We start from the raw sequence: 17551 nt of genomic DNA on the forward strand, positions 1-17551 counted from the left end.
TAATCTCATTAAAGAATATCTAAAGACAAAAATGCTTATAAATGCTGGGTTTAAAAAGTACATATAATACATAAATATGGTATAATAGTCTTTTTATAAAATTTATCATATATACGTGAAAATTATGAAGTCATTTGTATTTGACCATTAAATGCATTACAGCACTCTGTGGGGATAAATTCTCACTCCTGGATTATCTAGTTTAGGATAACATTCTACTCAGCTTTCATTTCTTGATTATAAAACCAAGAGAGCCAAAGAAGTCAACAGAATTTAGCAAAAAACTGGGTGGCAAGGGCAGTCATTTTCTGGTAAGGTTTCAACAGCAGAAAATTCACATACAGAAAAGCATCCAGTGCAGCTCAAATTACCTGAAGAAACCTGGATTAACAAGGAGGCACAAAATCGAAGTAGCTAATAGACAAGACTGGGTTTGAATTAGAACTAGACAAGACTATGCTCTCTGCTCCCTACCCATTGTGTGACCTTGGGGAAAAAAACTTCATCTGTAAAATGTTACCTACTTCATGGGATCATTTTAAGGATTAAATGAGTTTAAATCAAGTGTTTAGGACACCAGTGTGAACACTGTTCAAATGTTGGTTAATCTATCCTATAATCTATCAAAATCCAGGTCACTTTTTATTTTGCCACCAGAACTAAACCACCCTTTTAGACTCTACAGCTCTTTACCCTTTGAAACATGTTTGCATACATTATTTCACTTGAAACTGAAAGCAAGCTTTTAATCCAGATGGAATAAGTATCATTCCCTTTCCACAGATTAAGAAACCCAAGTTCAGAAAGGTTAGGTAACTTGTCCAGTGACACACAGCTGGGATGGTGAACCTCACAGGACAGTCTCTGTCTTAACTCCCAGGCCTGTAGATCATTTCATCAGACAAATATTTTCTAATCCACAGGCTTTAAAAAAAAAAAACACCCACAAAGTAACAGTTAAGAATGCGTATTGTTTCATGACTCTGTCCCAGCTATTTAAATTATAAGCGTATTTACTGGGATGCAATCTTCACTGTGGGCACAGACAAAGACGTTCAGAAAATGCTGCCAATCAAGAACCACAGCTGCCTCTCAAGCCAATATTTACTGAGCACCTATCACAGCCCTCTTCCTACACCATTATATACAACACAAACATACAATTCTAGGCCATGGCTTTGTCTTTTAAGTGTAAATGTAATTATTGACTCTCCTATGGATTTGGGGAACCACCTGCCGCAGATCAGCTCTTCACTCTGTAACTCTATTATACTTTGGCTAGTCTAACACTTCGGAAAGGGCTTTCAGTGAAAATTCCTTTCAAAAAAAAAGGAGCAGGGAACAACTTTAACCAGGGTAAGAATGCACTGGGAAAGTAACTACATAAAGGCAAAGGAAAGCTTTAGGTTTGAGCGGTCAGACTTCTTCCCAGGAGAAAGCTTTATCATTTACACTGAGGAAAAGTGTACCAGAGAATACTACAAGTAATGATCAACAGTTACCTCTCGTTCTCAAGCTACTCCCGTTCAGGAAACTCTTCCCCTCCTATTCTCAGACTCTTTCCTGAATGGGAGAAGTCAACCCTGACTAACTCTGAACAAACTCTTCAACTCATACCTTTTCTAAGTTGGTTTCCACTTTGGACACTCACACGCTATGATGGAAGCTGGGTATCACAGAGCTGACCAAGGTCTCTGACAGGAAGCATCTCTCTGTTCTTTAAGGTGTTCTGAGTTCAAGGGTGAAAAGGAGCTCACCCTTTTTCATGGCTATGCATCTACTCTATCTACTTTGCATTCATTTGGTCTATTACTTTCTTAGAACCAGCTCTCTGTACACAATGCCTTGAGCTTACGTGCCTTAGGTTTCTAGTGTAGAGTTTCAGTAAGGCTGGTAAATTCAGGGCAGGCAGGGGATGTTAATGCTTACAGTAAACATACTGCCCTTCACTGTATCTCTAGTCTGCTGCCATCCAGGGTTAGTGTGGCAATAGGTAGATTCTAAGGTTACAGAACAAGGCATGACTGACATACTAATTTGTTCTGTTCATTTAGGCCCTTCCTTCTGCCCCCACTCCCGTATTCTTGCCTGGAGAATTCCATACACTGTATAGTCCATAGGGTCCCAAAGAGTCAGACACGACTGAGCGACTTACACTTCTGCCCCAGCCTGAGTACAGGAGTTTGAGGAATTCTGATGTATAAGAACTTTGGGGGAGGGTTTCTACAGCCTTAGTGAAAATCAAAAGATCTTACCTTGCCATTTCACTGAGCCTCACTATCACCTGAAGCTTTATTCCACATACCCAAGGAATTACCAAGCTTCTGAAGCTAAAGGTGTCTCCGAAAGCGGAGAGGCTGTTAAACCTCCAAAGGACCTAGGAACTGATAGCTTACGAGAAAGACGAGCAAGCCCTCCTCCCACACCCTGCAAACCCCACAACTAGCTAATAAAATTCAGAATACTGGCTATAGCCACAGGAGGAAGGAGGGAGAGAGAGCCAGTCCCTACCTGTGCTGGAAGAATACTTCAATAGCTAAACACCCACAAAAATAAGATTCTGCACTTAGCTTTAGGAGGCTTCCTCATTTCAGGAACTGCCTTGGGAAACAAAACAAAAACTAACAAAATAGTTCTTTAAATTTTTCAAGGACACAAGGTACCACAACTCACTCACAGATCAACCCATTAGCAGACTGGCCCTGAGAAATCCCATAATCATTCAGCACTGTTACTTGTCAGTGGGTGACTGGTCAAGTAAGTCTTATACCAAATATTAAGTCCCACCCAAACAAAACAATTTAACTCAAGATTACTTTAGCATTGAGTGAATCAGGAAAAATTATATAAACATATGGTTTATCTTACAGATATCCAAACAATCTGTCTTCCTTTATCTCAAAGATACCTTCAAGAAATGGTGGTACCAAATGAACACCTTATTGACAGGGGCAGGAAACAGGTTCTCAACTCTTCTATTCCTGGTACATGCCTCCTTCACTCGGTATACCCATTCAAGGTCCTAATTTCTACTCTATCAACTTCTCGCTCTGAGGTCTCCCTCACCGACTAAGTGTCCTAACCTACTTTCACCCAGTTCCCTCTGTCGGGTCGTTTCGATTGGATAAGAAACAGAAGGTGCCCAGAGTGCAGAGTGAGGAAGGTACTCACAAAACTGCAGGTGGTGAGCCCTGATGTGGGGGCCAGAACTCGAGTGGTGTGAGCGCACCCCCAGCACGGGCGGATGCAGTGACTGCTTCTCATTCAATAGCAATGAGCCCCTACAGGGCCTGCTCAGATCTTGGCTTCTAATTACTAAATTCTCCACTAACAGGAACAAAGGCCTTTGGAGAAATGGCTGAGGCAGAGAAAATACTAGATGAGTCTGGTACATATTACAGCACAGGAAAGGAAGTGCTCAAAGAGTAACAGTGACATGTCAAAGAAGACAGAAGTGATAAGATGCTCAACTGGTGAGGGAAACTCCAGAAAGAGAAGTTTACACAGAAGAAATCAGAGGGAACACAGAATGGATACACTGAGTGAAGGAGGCATATACTAGGAATAGAGTAATTAGAAACTTTTGTTTTCTACAACTGTTCATAAAATGTTAGTCTGGGTTAGTGCCAACCAACCCTTTGCAATAAAAAGACAGTAAATCACTTAGGCACCTTTCAGGTTAAACATAGAGTTAAATTTTTTTTCTTAATTTACTGGCAAAATCTGAGATAATATGAATATCAAAACAAACAAAGATAGACTAAATTTAATAAAATGTAATGAAAGTGAAAGTCGCTCAATCGTGTCCAACTCTTTGTGACCCCCTGGACTATACAGTTCATGGAATTCCCCAGGCCAGAATACTGGAGTGGGTAGCTGTTTCTTCTCCAGGGTATCTTCCCAACCCAGGGATCGAACCCAGGGCTCCCGCATTGCAGGCAGATTCTTTACCAGCTGAGCCACAAGGAAGTCCAAGGATACTGAAGTGGGCAGTCTATCCCTTCTCCAGTGGATCTTCCTGACCCTGGAATTGAACCTGGGCCTCCTGCAGTGCAGGCGGATTCTTTACCAACTAAGCTGTAATAAGTTGACTAAAATAGGAAATCATGAACCCATACTAATGTAAATAAACTAGTAAACTGAAAGGCTTAAAAGGAAAATGATTTGCATCATTTCGAACTGTCTCCTCCCAAAATAATAATTACAAAGGGAAGAGTAACTTTACACTGGAAATGCCTATAAGGAACCTGTTTAATCAAGAGAGCAAACATTCTCAGTAATGAGACAAATAAAAACTCTGCATTTCTGAAAATTATGCAGTAAAGAACACAGCATCATTCCTGTGGTATTCCTGCTGAAGATGTACAACCTAAATTAAACATGAGGAACCATTAAACAGTCCCAAATTGAGGACTTTCTACAAAACAACTGTTGGTAGTTGTCAAGGTCATGAATGTCAAAGAAGGCCTGAAAAATTGTTCTAGATTGAAGGAGACCAAGAAGACAAAGAAAGAAACGCAAGGTATGATCTTTTTTGTAATAAAGGGCATTACTGGTACAACTAGCAACATTTAAGGGGGGGTGCTGAGAATTATATGGTGGTAATGTTGTCACCATTAACTTCCTGATTTTGATGGCTCCATTGTGCTAATGTTGGAGAATGTTCTTTGCAAAAACTAAAGTGTTAAAAAAAAAAAACAAAAACCACTAAAGTATTCAGGGATGATGAGGAATAAAGTGAGCAACTTACCCTCAAATGATTCAAGGAAGAAAAATACTCTTTGCACTGTACTTGCAACTTTTCTATAAATTTGAGATTGTTTCTGAATTTTTTTTATTAAATTGTTAAAACAAACAAACAAACCAAAAATAACCAAGATAGCAGTGCTGAAATCTGAAGGAGGGTAGGAGATCAAAAAGAAGAGTTGAAGAGTGTGGTCTGTTTGAAACCATTCTCACTGTGTTTTAACGCAGGTGACCCAACTCTGAATTGGTGAGTACTGACACTGGGGTTCTTGCCGTCGGGAATAGGTTTCCTGTATCTTTCTGCCTCATCAACTTCTAATTTCTTTTCAAGATTTATCTGAATAATATTTTCTCCTGTGTCTGCACTTACAACTCTCTCCCAGCCTCAACTCTGTTCTGGCAGTCCTTCCCCTAAGTGGCATTCACGCAATTCTCCTACCCAGAGGAGAAATTCATCCTTAGAAAGATTCCAAAAGAAATGTCTTATCCTGAAGGAGGCACTATTAATGATCCTCCTTTCTTCAGGCCTGGCATTCGCTAACATCCCCATCAAGTTCATGTTTTTAATAAAGAGTTTTTTTAAGGCCCTTCGTTATAAACACATATAACTCCCCTATGCTCCAAGGGAAGACCTTCTTAAACCTTCTGGAGTGGAACATGGTTTTTACTCTTTCCTCCCACTATATAAAAAGTTTCAAATAACATCATAAGCTTTATCTCCAGACTTCCTGAAATGTAGCAACTATTACCAGCTTCTCCACTTTCACACCAATGGCAGCTGGCAGGCAGAGTCTTAGATATTCTACAGCAGAAAGGTTTTCAGTAACAATCAATGAAGAGCTTTGAAGCAGTACAAAGATGATGTTTATCACTCATCCTTTCCTCTTCTTTCTTATTTAGGGTGATTACGGAAGTTTTGGAGGAGGAACAACTATACTACAGCCTGGCTCCAAGCAGCCATGAACTCTCCCCCTTATTTTTTTTCTGACCACGAGGCCTGTGGAATCTTACTTCCCCATCAGGGGTTGAACCCAGACCAATGGCAGTGAAAGTGCAGCGTCCTACCCCTGGGCTGCCAAGAAAAGCAGACTCTTAAAATGCACTCCTTGGCAATTTATCCTTAACAGAAATTTTACGCAGCCACATCCATGACTATACCTAAGGCGACTGACAGGCCCTTGGGAAGAGAGCCTAGCAACAAAGGACACGAAGGTGAACGACATCCAAAATGAAAGCCGCAGCAAGTCACCTGGAGACCTAGGGACAACCTGAGCTGGAATCAGCTTCGGTCTTCTCATGTTAAAGAGAGAAAATTTTGCTTACAAGCATATTCAGGATAATCATCAAACAGCAATAGAGAAAAGGAAACAGTAAAGGAACTTCACCATCTTTAGAGAAAAACAAACTATTTTCTTTTGTTTCTTCCTTCTTTTTCTACATAGCAAGGATTGTTTCCAAATATATTATGCAACTTTCTATTAAAATCACAAACTGAAATTCCTACAGAGCTCATTAAGAAACGTATCCTCAGTGTCCTACTGATTTTAAAAGTGCTCAAAAGTTTTCTTTTGCACTCTGAAGAGAATTTCCGATGCAAGCAGAGGACTAAAATGCACCTTGCCAATTACAGTAATCTTACAACAAGCACATACTGCTATGAATGACATTTAGTTCCATCTCGGTCTATTCTCCCAGGCTAAGCAGCAATGAACTCAAGGGTATGATCTCAGAATATAAAAAGCCATTAAGGCTGTTCTTAATAGATTCTTTTAAAATATGATCCTACACAGCTCTTCAAAAGGACAGTATGCTTTAATTCTGAGATGGATTTTTACAATGGTTTGACCTCCTCTTTAAGAGAAGTCTGGAAAAAGAAGTAACTGCAGTGGCGGGGGGCGGGGGAGGGGGGGAGAGCGAAATGTGTCACTCTGGTTATTAAAATCCATCAAGTTCATACTTCAGCCTTAGGATAACTGCAGCCAAAAAACTGACTTGCAAGTAATTATCACCACTATCTGCAATAAAAGTTAATTGGACATAACTGAACTAACGCCCTAGTCAGAGGGAAGCGGCAATTGGCGAAGGGCCCACTCCTCCTGCTCCTTCAATCTGCAAATGAAACTGCTAATGCTAATTTGTGGACAAACAAGAAATTGCTCTCATGGCTTCCCCACTGCAAATCACGAGGCAATTCCAGCTAATGCCCAGGCATGTTAGGCCAAGAGAAAAATCATTAACCAATGCTTCCTTTGATAAAGATGGATTTTAACAATAACCAAGCCCATTAGGCTGAGAGTTGCTGAGAATTGTTAAATTTCTCCCAGATGCCCTAAGCAAAACACTGTGGCCTGATCTCTGCACCCCAGCACCATACACGAGACGCCCCCTGTACCACTAGCATGTGGTATAAGACGAAGAGACATTATGCAAGGCCAGGAGCTACTGTTACACAAATAATTTATCTTCTTCTAAGAGAATCCTTGGGTAATCTCATTTTTAGACAGGCAAATGGCATTGCTGATCTACTTCAACAGCAAAGATTAAATTGCTTCTGAATGAACTCTGGAATTGATAGATTCCTGCTGTCCAACTCATCCTGCCTTCAATTCTGGACAAGAACTGTGCCCTTTCCCCTGGAATTAGTATCAGGCCTTCTGCCTTTCAATTCTGTCTACAGCCCAAGGGACTAAGACTCCTAGGGGTATTATGCAGTCTTAGGTAGCCACTCATAACAGAAGGGGAAAACTGTGGTCTTTATATCTACAATGACCTGTAAAGTGGGCAGAAGGCAGTAATTTCCTGAGGTGACAGAGGGTAAAAGAGAAAAACAAGTACAAAGCGCTCTGTCTGCTTATTTTTTCTTAGGTGGCTGGGGCTCCATCCTGGTAAGGAGGTGGCTAGAGAAATTAATGCAATGAGAACCTTCCCTGAGGAAGCAGCTAGACCACCTGTCCCTTTGGTACACTTTTCAATATAAGTTATTTTGGAAGGTTGCAGTTTACTTCCTCTAGTCATCAAAATACAACATTTTCTGATGTGAAATATGAAAAGCCTAAGAACAGCTTGGCTAGGATGTAAGAGAGGTACCTAGAAACTGTAACACAGATAGTAAAGTGAAATAAGAGTTTAACCTGAACAAAAGAGCACTTACTAGGAATGCCATTCATTCATTTGTTCATCAGGCACCTATGATGCACCAGGCACTATGGCAGTAGTGGTACTATGTATTAGGAATACAAATATGGCAGACAAAATCCCTGATGAGATATGTGATTAATGTGATCATTTCACGATGTATACAAATATCAAATCATTATGTTGGGGGACCTTCCTAGAAGTCCAATGGCTAAGATTCCTTGCTCCCAATGCAGGAGAGGGCCCAGGTTTGATCCTTGATCAGAGAACGAGATCCCACATGCCGCAACTAAGACCCAGTGCAGCCAAATAAATATATATATTTAAAAAAAATCATTGCTGGACACCTGAAACTAACATAACATTGTATTAACAACTATACCTCAAGAAAGGAAGACAGACAAGCAGGAATGAAGGGAGGAAGGAAATCAGAGTTGTTTCAAAACAAAAATAATGAAAAAAATACCTACAGTAAACAATTATAAAGATGGGAGAAAACAATACGGGTCATTGAAGGCTGAGCAAGAATTTACTGGATTGAGACAGTTAGGCTACTCTAGACAGAGAAAACCAGCATAACGAAAGGCATGCAGTTGTAAAACTAAACAACTTGTTTGGGGAACCACAAGTATTCTGAGATGAGGAGAGTGTTGGATGTATGGGCTAAACTTGGGAGATGAGCCTGACGTGTTAAATTATGAAGACCCTTATATTTCACACAAGAGGGACAGAAGAGCAGATTAAAAGTAAATTAGCAGAAAAGCAGCCCTGACATCATATAGAGTAACTATAATGATTAAACGAAATTATATTTATAAAGTGCTCAGTACAGTGTCTATGCTCAATGATGGTAGTTGTAACTATTATTAGCTAGGCTAATGTCAGACTTTATCCTGAAACCACGAGAGATAGGAACAGGTTTTAAAGAGAGTAACATGATCAGATGTCTATTTTAAATAAATCTGCTGCAAGTGTGAAAGACAAATGGGAGATGGCACAAGTCAGTTAAGTGGCTATAGTGATTTCGAGGTGAGAAATGATGAAGATTTCAAATAAAGGTGTCACAGGAGGGCTGTCATACAAATGAGGGAGCAGCTTTATCTCTGAGCTCCAAAGATCAAAAATAGGTTAATAAATTAAACTCTGAAGATAGGCAATTTCAGATGAACATAAACAATAATTTGAGCTTGTTCAACAGTGGCACAGCACTAGAAACGCTGAAGCAAAAGCAATGACCCATTCATTAAGAGTGACGGAAAAAGAGTTATTTTCAGTAGCTAAAAATGACCACTAAATTCAACTTTCAGATGCCAAGAATCTAAATCATTTTGTAAAATCATTAATAACTGCTTACATTTGTAGAGAGGTATACAGTTTTCCAAGTGCTTTCATACTGATTCTCTCACTTGAGTTGCTCAAATGCCTTATGAGATCGACTAGGCAGGAATCATTAGTGCCATTTTCACAGAAAAACTAGGAAAAGCTAGTAAGTGCCTGGACTACAACCAGATTTTCTCACTCCTGGCTCTGTGCTCTTTTCCAGTCTCACCATTGCCTCCAATATGGTACCAGTGCTGAAAAATCCATTCTGAGAAACCATCCTTCTTTGGTTACCTATTCCAACGTTTATTCTCAGAATCAGTAAATTCTTCTCCATGTTTTATTTTCGTTGTTCAGAAGTTTCAGCCTATTTCTCTGCTCTCTTCGAGATGAATAAGAGCTAGTCATCTATCTTCATTCAATGTTCCTTCATATTTACATACTATAAAATGTCTATCATTTCTCTAATCTAGGATAACTAACCCTAATTATTAAAACTCAATTAATCCCAATTATTAAAACTCAATCCTTGAGTTTTTTCAAAAATGTTATTTCCTTTAAAGTAGTTAAGTAATCCAATCCCTAATTTAATACTAGCTCCAGGAACATAATATTCTCTTCCCGTCATTCCAATTCCTAGATATCTATTCTATTAAAGATTACCTCCTCCAATTATTTGATACCAATATTTACTGAGCACCTACTATGTAGCAAGGTACTGCTCCAGAAGCTAGGGACTCAGCAATGAACAAACAAACAAAAACTTCTGTCTTTATGATACTTCCCTTTGTACATGAGGTCAAGTGGGAGGATCAGACCAACAAATAGGTAAGGGACACAGACTATTAGAAGATGAGAAATGCTATGGAGAAAACGAATGAAGTAGTGTAAGGGGATGAGGGGGCCTGGATGGGGCAGCAACTTTAAGTAGCAAACGCAGAGTGTGGTCCTCACTGAGGAACTACAGTTTCCACCATGCTTTCTACCTGCTGGTTTCAGCACAAGGCAGCAGTACAGCTTTTAATTACATAAGAGATTTTTTTTTTAGCAATTAAACTATAACTAGTTTAATTGCTAAAATAGTCTCTCCCCGCCCCCCACTCTCAAGTTTAACTCTTAGGCACTTGTACATTTATTTATTTTTATTTTTTTCAGTTCTACCACTTTATTGCTACCAACCCATCTCCCTCCACCCTCGTGCACACATGCTCAGTCATGTAATCCCATGGACTTCAGCCCGCCAGGCTCCTCTGTCCATGGACTTTTCCAGGCAAGAATACTGGAGTGGGTTGCCATTTCCTTCTCCAGCACTTGTACATTTAATAAAAAGCAATTTATTCAACTTGTTTTAAAGAGTAAAATTTTGTTTCTGTAATGCTGAAATATTCCTGAAGAAATAATGTAAGAAGGTAACGGAAGCCCAAAGCCCACTACTGTGCACACACATACAAAGACTGCTGCTGGGTGCAATGAGTTTAATAAAGACTAGCATCTCCCTGGGAGAAGGCAATGGCACCCCACTCCAGTACTCTCGCCTGGAAAATCCCAGGGACGGAGGAGCCTGGTGGGCTGCAGTCCATGGGGTCACTAAGAGTCGGACATGACTGAGTGATTTCACTTTCACTTTTCACTTTCATGCATTGGAGAAGGAAATGGCAACCCACTCCAGTGTTCTTGCCTGGAGAATCCCAGGGACGGTGGAGCCTGGTGGGCTGCCGTCTATGGGGTCGCACAGAGTCAGACACGACTGAAGCGACGCAGCAGCAGCATTTCCCTGCATGAGCAGTGGCAGGTAAAGGGCTGGCCAAAAAGTTCATTTAGGTTTTCCATTACATCTTATAGGGAAATGAAATAACTTTCCGGCTAACTTGATAGTTTTTTAACTAGTCGTGGAGAGCTGAAAGATGAGCAGGTGTGGATACACAGGAGGATGGAGGGAGTTGGTACAAACAGAATTTTAAAGAGCTACAAAACTGGTGTGCAGCCTGGAGTGGCACCAGCATCTCACTTCCAGGTGCACTCAGGAGTCTCCCCAGAACATACTGTGAAAGGTAAGAACAACAGTTTTCAGTTGGGACACTTGTTCAGCTTGGAGAAGAAACCAAAATTAAAATACATAGCTTGCTGGAAAAGCAACTTGTTCCAACTTAATTTTCCCACAGACTATGGAAATAGGCAAAGCACTTCTCTTAAGAGGAAAGGTTCCTTTCACCTCTCTGGGGAGATATCCCAACACAGTATCACACTCCAATCATAACATACCTCACAAGGATTGAATGAAGCCTAAGTACTAAAATCCTCAGTAAACGACTTTAGTGAATGCACAGTAACACCTGCCAGGACAGGTCAAAACCAAGATATAGAGTCATCATTAATCCATCGGGCCCACTTTCTGTTGAATGCAAGAGGTTCTGGGAGCATAAGATAAGCAAATGCCAAACCAGTGCCTTCACGGCTACAAAACTAACGTGTTCATTATAGTAAAACTACTTTCAGCTGCATAGATGGGTGATCCAGAAGGTCCATTCAGGAACCCAGGGAACATGCCTTTTCCATTGATACACTGTGATCTGGGATGAGCTGCCTTCAACTTCTCATAGTCTTGATACCCTTTCCTTTTAAAACTGATTAAGTCCTACCCTTTATATTGTAATTGATAAATGAAATGCCAGTGGTAGTACTATAACTTTTGGGGGGGGGGAATTAAGTTGTGACTAATAATTGCTTATGATTCCCCTCTGAAGCAACACTGATGCTGAGTAAATCACTCCAATTCTGCAAGTGGCATAAAATCTGATTTTCACTCAGATCAGCAACTGATCCTCAAAACCACTTTGCTGAGTGCCAAGAAGTGGCGATTGGTTATGAAACCTTGCCTTTTAAATTTATTGGAATATTCAGCTGATCTTCAACAACAACAAAAGCAAGGGGTGGGTGGGGAGGGAAGACATTTTCCAACCAAACAGCACTTAAAGCAATCCTCAGTTTTGAATTTATAATTGATAGTACTTCTTTGATCACAACCCAATGTGTACATGGATTTCAGCCAACAGCTCCGATGAGGAGAATCCACAGAGCCCAGTGTTAGAAGAGGGGTTTACTTTGGTAATAGTTCTTCTTTGGCTTGACTACCTACAGCCTGTCCATACAGGATGAGCGATTTGCCTATCTGTGGGACAAGAAGACACCAACAAAGGAAACATGCCAGTGTCAAGGGTTAGTTTATCTACAATTTACCTGGAAAATCTCAGTTCTCCAGAGGACCTTGGTATAATTAGGTCCTATAACAAGGGTCAAGTCTTAAAATACTAAAACAAACCGTCTCAAGGATACAAAACTGAGCTTAAACCAAGCTGGTGGCAACCTCACCTACTTGGCTCCTGAATGATCAGACAAAGAAACATAATCAGTTTGTTCAGCTGGAAAACTGCAGTTAAAAAGCAGAGGAAGTTAAAGCTACTGCTTAAAAATATGGCCTATGAATATCTTTGGACTTGTCTATACTTTGCCTGTTTGCCTTTCTGCATGAATAATCAAGAACTGACTGTATTCTCTGATCAAGAATGAATCCTTAGCTATTAGAGTTCTCCCTGCCTGTTGGTAAAGGTGCCTCCTGCCCTTTCCAGCTGGTCTCACATGAAACAAACTCCGTCTATGACTACACGTGACCTAGTCAGCCAGTGTGGCTATCCCCGCTCCCTCTCCCCACTCACCCATCAGGACAAAATGTAATAAAACTTCAACTTGGCCTCTCCTTTGTATCTCTATCATTCTTCCAGCATCTCATCTTGAACGTTCCTCCTTCTCTTGATTGATAATGGCATCCTGGGTCTTTGGATTCTCTTCACAAGTACAGAAATAAAAACAGCTTCTCAGGGCAGAGACGTGAAACTTTCAATCATTTCAAATAGGGACCCTGAAAGGAGTTCTTGAAGAAGAGAATCAAACATACTAGATTCAGAGGAGGGAAGAATTCCGAGACCTTGGCTCTGGGTCTGGCTTCACTACTAAATCATTTTCTAAGTTATTTAGACATTCTTGAGGCATTAGTTTTACCAACCTCAGAGAAATGCTGAGACCACTAAGAGACTGCTTATTTAATTCACTGGATGAAAACTAATCCAAAAGTAAAAATATTTATGTTAATACTGGAAAGGATTCTTGGGCTGAAGGAACTCTTGTCTTAACCTTTTATGAGTTGTTATGTAATTATTCCCTACAACCCCACATTTAATTTCAAAGTATAATATGTACTCAAGGTACCAAATAATTCCTAATTCCTTTAAGTCAGGCTCAGCTTCTCTCTTCTATTACTATATATATTTACAGATAATGAAATCACTAATTAAGCAAAATTCTAAGATATGGCCAAACAAAAGGACTGTCCATTATTCACAGAATGCTAACACAGAGGACAAAGTTGGGGGAGGGAGCAAAGGCCTGGATTCTAAGAAAACAGATGAGCTATTTGGGTGTTTGGCTTACAAAAACAAAGCAAAAACAAAAAGATGGATTAATAGTTTATATCTAAAAGGCAACTCTATTTTGAATGGCTCTAACAATCCCATAATAAGCACAGTATCAAACACAGTCAGGGTAATTAATTCAGTGGACTCTTCCCCTTTCACCGCCAGATTGAACAGCTCTGAGGATAATCTCCTTCATTCTCCCAGGGCTCAGTTGGAAGATTCATTATTTATGCCCTCAATTGTTTACTCTGTCCTATTTTTCCATCCATCCAGGCCCAAGGGCAGTGTTATCACTGGCCTGTTTCCAAAATGAATGTATTAGTTCCCTGCCTTACTAGTTACAAACCCAAAGATAATCAAACAGTGGTTATCTTAACACTGGAGAGCAACCCCACCCCACCACCTGATCCAGGAGAGAAGTTAATGACAATGCTGACCCAGGTTACTAAAAGCTGTTATTTTAGATGGATGAAATGAGACACATTAGTTTTTCTAGTCTTTTTGTTTTTCTTCGACCACTGAGCAACATGTATGCACATCCAACAGGATTCTTAAAGGGCAGTACCATTAGAAAGACAGCTCTGGCCCTCACCAAGAGCAGACCTGTAAACTATGAAGGATTAAACTGATTGAGATGCACTTTGCCTAGCAACCATTCATTAGGAAGAGTTCAGTAACTCACCAGCAATCAATTCCATGTCCTTATCTAAGCCATAAACAGATAACAGACTCCACCAAGTCCTCTACCCTCTGGATTCAGACAGCAAACAACTTCCTTAAAAGACTCAGCTTCCAAAAGTCAACCCTTGGGGGAGGGGGTTGTGCTTAAACACACACAAAATATTGTCTCAGACACCTGACTGACAAAGCTGAATAGCTAAAAACTACCACCAGTCACATCTCCATATGAATGCATTCATTGTCTCTAAATGAGTCTCCCACACTGCAACATTCCTAGGTCTTTTTGCCTCTAATATTTTCTCACCTTGAGCAAGTCTTTCCTAGTTTCAAACCTGACAACACTCAAGCTGATTATCATGAGAATCAAACAACGCCAAGGGTCCAATCTTTTCCTTCACCTTCTCAAGGGAATCATTTTATACTTCAGATGTGAATGGGGGATTGGGCTTGCGTCTCCCTTTAGAGAGAATATAGGGCACTCTTAAAAAAAAAAAAAAAATCCTAAGCTGTGACTCACAGAAATAAGCAGGATAAAAACAGATTGCTAAAGAAAAATCAGCGAACTGAACCTCAACAGCACCATGTCCCCTTAACTTAAGAGATTATGGGATATCACGGCTTCATATAATTGTTTCCTCGCAAATGACCAAATCTGAATTTCCATCCTCCTTAAATGATACCTGGAGATCAGTATAGATACACACCTATCATTAGTTCTATACATAGCCTTTTGTCTCCTGGGGAAAATTCTTTGGGGAAATCACTGCACCGTGCAAAATATAGATTACACAAATCTGTCAAGAAAATAGAAATGTAAAAACATTAAGTGAGCAAAGTGTAACGTAACTTTACAAAGCTGTATTAGCTGCTCACTCATGAGTAGGCAAAAAATAACACCTAGATATCAAATAGGAGGTTATTAGTAGAAGCAAGTAGGAGTGGTGGTATATGCTTTAACATGGCCTCCAAGTGGATTTTGTCACTTTCTCAGCTTACCATATAGTTTAGACATCAAAGTGCACTTTGTTTTATACAATAGCTAGCTGCCAAAGCTTCAAAGTGATTTTTAACAGTTTATTCTCAGTAACAAGTTGGGTAAGAGAACATCTGGGGGTATTCGCTCTGCCTTTCAATTTAAATGTGATTCATGGAGTCTTAAGGGATAAATGGGTAATAAACTAAAAACCCAAAATCTAACAAAGGTTTACTATGAATCTACTTTTTTTGCACAACTCTGTACTAAGGCTGCTTCAGATTAAAAAAAAAAAAAAAAAACTAGAATAAGTTTCCTGATTCCTAGTAAGTTTCCACAACTGAACCAATTTCCTACCCCATTATCTCTATTATTTATCATATTTGCTTTTACCCCAAACTGCTCCTTATTGATTAGAGATAAAAATAAACCAATGCAAAGAAGAAACATTAATCCATCTTAAAACTAAAAGAGCTCCAGCATATCAATTCTATCTTCAAAACTGAACTCCAGTTAGAACAATTTCTGGAAACTGAACCCAGCTTACAAGAATGAACTCTCAACATTTCAATTAATATTTACAAAAGTGCTGCCAAAAAATGGACATGCATCCCTTCTGGCATTCTAGCTCTTTTCTAATCAACATTAGGATAAATCTGGTCCAAACACTTTTGGTGAAAATGCCCAGTTAAAGCAAGTTTACCATGAACAATGCCGCTGAAAACACACACACACCCTTTGTTGCCATCATAAATTCTGAGTTTTCCCTCTTCAACTGATGTCTTTCCTCTCTATTAAAAACCGATAAAGAGGTTCCTGATTTTGGTCAAAGATGAACTGTCCTTCAGGAAGAAGGGATCCATAAGTTGTAGAAGCAAACGAACTCAAAACATAAATATAAATTGTAATGATACAGCCACCTGAATTCATGAGGGGGTGCTTTAAAAAAATTAACGACTTAAAATTCATCTGGATTTGTTTAAAGTTTGGTTTTTGACGACAGAAACTAATCCCTCTGAGAGTCTGTGAATGAGAAATATACAGATGGAGAAAAATATGAGACTTTTAAGTTTCAGTAACGGTAAGGGAAGTTTGCTTGCTCAAGCTAGGTTTCTCCAACAGGGCTGAGTCCTACACAAAGCCGGTGACACTGTACCGGGAGAGCGACTTCAGCAGAGTTAACCGCTAACAACTATCAGGATTTCCTTTAACCACCATCCGACGGAGGCTGATCCCTCTTTCCACTAGCACCTCCTTCATTTTCAGACTCTTTTTGCTGATTAAGGCAGTCCCAAGTAGGAAAATGTTGAAGACAGCCTTAATGGACACGGATGCAGAACAGTTTCAAAACCCCACTCCTATCCTAGCCTGTCCTTTTTTTTTTTTTTTTCCGGTTTACTGCATCAGATGCCAAACAAGAAAGGGCTCCTCTTTTCTTCTCTGTTCATTTTACTACGCGACAGACATCTACACATCAGTAAAAAGAGAGTCCTGAGTCTCCTTACCCAGCTGCAGGGGTGAGATGAAGGGAGGGAAAGAAGAATGAACGGCAGAATTAGAAAATAAAAATAAACTGATTAAACGTGGAGCTCTTACTTCCCATTCCATTTCCCCTTTTCTCACAAGGTTAAGTCGGCTGAAGTCGGGGTCGGTTACAAAAAGCACACACACCTTGAGCCCTGGAAGGGAGGTGAGGTTCGCTCCGCAGCGCTCGGTGGGGCTCCGGGCTCCGCCCCGCCCGCCTGGGGCAGCTCAGCCCTCCTCGGCCCCAGACCCGGAGGACGGAAGAGAAGGGGTTTCTAGCGGTCCTGGCAGGGGGAGGGGGAGGCGGCTGCTCCGGGTGCCAGGCTCTCCGAGCGCAGCACTCCGCGGCGCGCCGACACCCCCTCCCCCAGCCGGCTGCCGCTCGCTCCCCTTCGCCGCCGGAAGCCAGCCCCGCCCCCTCAACTCCATCCCGGCCCTCCGCGAGCCCCCTCCAGTCCGCACAGCCAATGGCGAGCCAGGGAGCCGGCAGAGCGACTCACCCGACAGCCAACTGCGGAGGCCCACTGGGAGGTCAGCCGCCCGGGATAGGCCAGCCACCCACCGCCCCGGCCCCGGCACGGCTCCTCTTTGTTAGAGCTGCCCCCTCGCTCCAGGCCCCCACCCCAAAGCCGGCAGCCCAGCAGCCCGCAGCTGGGCCAGGTGATGCCAAGCCCCTTCCCCTGCGCCCCCCGCCCCCGCCCTG

The 17551-nt window shown here is 41.0% G+C and overlaps 1 protein-coding gene across 3 annotated transcripts in view; it reads right to left on the bottom strand.

Annotated features, from left to right (window-relative positions):
- Nucleotides 1-17551, bottom strand: part of FAM222B (family with sequence similarity 222 member B) — a 56006-nt gene that overhangs the window by 18450 nt on the left and 20005 nt on the right. Inside the window, exon 1 of one of the 3 annotated variants that reach the window (XM_061142939.1) lies at nucleotides 16996-17237. The exons of 1 other annotated variant lie outside the window; for it this stretch is intronic. The gene's annotated coding sequence lies outside the window, so the exon portion shown is untranslated. Of the gene's footprint in view, nucleotides 1-16995; nucleotides 17238-17551 lie in introns of those variants that run through there. One more of the 3 variants, XM_061142941.1, reaches the window with a different exon arrangement.

The sequence above is a fragment of the Dama dama genome, chromosome 5, assembly GCF_033118175.1.
Source record: "Dama dama isolate Ldn47 chromosome 5, ASM3311817v1, whole genome shotgun sequence".
NCBI lineage: Eukaryota > Metazoa > Chordata > Mammalia > Artiodactyla > Cervidae > Dama > Dama dama.